Here is a 2,402-nt window from a genome sequence, read left to right on the forward strand (position 1 = left end):
CAGCTCTCCTACCTTGTCATCTCCTTTTCTCTTGCCTTTTCTTCACTTATCAGTGAAGGCTCAGTTGAGGCATCCTTTCTCCTGGGCTGGGTTAGGAAATCTTCAGTATGTCTCTGGCACCCTGTGCTTACCCACTATTAAAACCCTTGCCACACTGATTTGAAGTCATCTGTTTCCATGTCTGTCTCTCCCACTGTGCTTTCCTCTAGTACAGAGCCTGGAAATGGTAAAATGCAGTAAAATATTTGTAGAAATGCTAAGCTTCAAACATGCTGTTCCCTCTACCTAAAATATTCTTCCTCCTTGGCTGTTGACTAATTCTCATCAACTTTAACATCACTTCCTCAGGAAAGCTTTTTATTTTTTTGGCCCCATCTGCAGCATGTGGAAGTTCCCGGGCCAGGGATCAAACCTGCAAAGATAGCAGTAACCAGATCTACAGCAGTGACAACAATGGTTCCTTAACTTGCTGAGCCACAAGGGAACTCCCAGGAAAGATTTTTGTTGATTCCTAAGTGAAATTAGATCCCCTCACAAGATGCTCCCCAGAAGACTTTAAACACCCCTAAACATTGTATCTTACTGTAATTCCTTGTTTAATATTTACGCTCATTGTTAAAATATCAGCTTCATTAGGGCAGAGGTTTAGCAAAGGGCAAGACACTCTATGGTCCTTTACTACTTAAAGGGTGGTTCAGGGACCAACAGCCCTGGCATTCCTTTCGAGCTTGCTAGAAATGTGGAATCTCAAGCCTCACCCCAAACCCATGGAATTAGAATCCTCAGATGATTTACATACATATTAAGGCTTGACAAGCAGTACCTGCTGAATGAGTAACAAGCGCTGAACTGAATACGATGGAACCAGTTCAGCCTTGGTACCTCTCTTGCTTTGCACGGCTTCTGGCTCAAGTAGGCACTCAGTAAGTGTACAAGGAACAAATACTGTCTTCCATTCATCCACAGTTTCCACTAGCTTGTAAGCCAAACTTTGGGGGCCAGAGTCCTATTTTGGCCATTTCTCTTTTATTTTTTAAAGTTGTAAGACTTTCTTGAGAGATGGTTAACAATCAAATTTCCAACATAAGGACAGTATGCTTGGCTTCTATCTGTCTTTGTTTAAATCTATGGTTGTCTTTCACCTGCTTCTGGCATTTTCATGGCTTCCTGACTTGGTATCTCCTTCTTGACATCATGACTGTCTCCAGGCTCATCCAGGATCTTCAGCAGAGCCAGCTCCTATTTTCACTATCAGGACTTTGAGCTACAGGTGCCCTTCTGAGCAGGTATAATATCCTGACTCTCTTCTGGTGGTTCCTCTAGTTGAGGTTGTTTATCACGGGGCTGCTGAGCTGATGGAGGTCCAACCATCATCTCTTGGAAGGATGCTCCATCATCTCTGGTTGCTATGGATTTGGATCTTGTTCTCACATGCCCACTCATATTTCCCAACTTGGTGCCCAGGAGTACCTCCGGGAGGGTTTCCTGGCTTGGTGTCAGTCCATGAGACTGGCACAGCTACTGTTGGCCTTTTTCCTTACATCTGTATCTTCTAACTCTGCACCCTATGCCTAGTAAGTACTCACTAAAGCCTTAAAGGTAACCTGACATTTCAAAATTAGGTCACAAATCATCCACCGATTGGTTTCAAGCCAGCTGGTTTGAAGGGTGGGGTGTGTGTGAAGGGACCAGGGACATTTTCCGTTGTCTTAGACCTTCGAGCCTAGAGAGCTGGGCTTTTAGTCTCCTTCGTCCTCTCCACAGGTAAGATCCCATGCGCAGCCCCAAAATGGAGAGGCCATGGCTATGAGAACTTTGGTTTCTGGCTTTCACTCTTTTCTCAGGACACTGTTTGGTTTGAAGAGGCCTAATTATGCCACTTACACAAGCAGAAACAGTGAAACAGATCCTTCTGAGCAGTATGTTTTAGTATAATTGCGTCTTCCAGATTTTCTCCAGGCAAAAACATTTGCTTTTTGGCATTTGGTCTTAGTATTAGGACAACTTACAGACTGTGGGCAAAGGCTTTGTGAAAACAGGCATATTGATGCATAAGGTTAGGCTTTTTTTTTTTTTTAACTAGGTGAAAATAAAATTGGGATTTAAAAATTATATTAATGCATTCAGTGAATACTCTTGATATTGTAAGAGAACCTTGCCCTGAGTTAGACTCAGCAGATGTTTCTTGAGCACCTCCTGAGTTTAGTGGTGCAGAGTCAATCTTCAACCTCGAGGAGTTCTAGTCTGGAAAAGAGATTGTGCCCTGGATGTAAAACAATTTTTATTTATTTATTTATTTTCTTTTTATGGTCACTCCTGCAGCCTATGGAAGTTCCCGGGCTAGGGGTCGAAGAATTGGAGCTGCAGCTGAGACCTACGCCACAGCCACGGCAATGCCAGAG

At 43.4% G+C, this 2,402-nt stretch overlaps 1 pseudogene; it reads right to left on the minus strand.

The window, feature by feature from the left end:
- Positions 717-2,031, minus strand: LOC110261220 (annotated as a pseudogene).

The sequence above is a fragment of the Sus scrofa genome, chromosome 6 (assembly GCF_000003025.6).
Source record: "Sus scrofa isolate TJ Tabasco breed Duroc chromosome 6, Sscrofa11.1, whole genome shotgun sequence".
In the NCBI taxonomy this organism is placed as follows: domain Eukaryota; kingdom Metazoa; phylum Chordata; class Mammalia; order Artiodactyla; family Suidae; genus Sus; species Sus scrofa.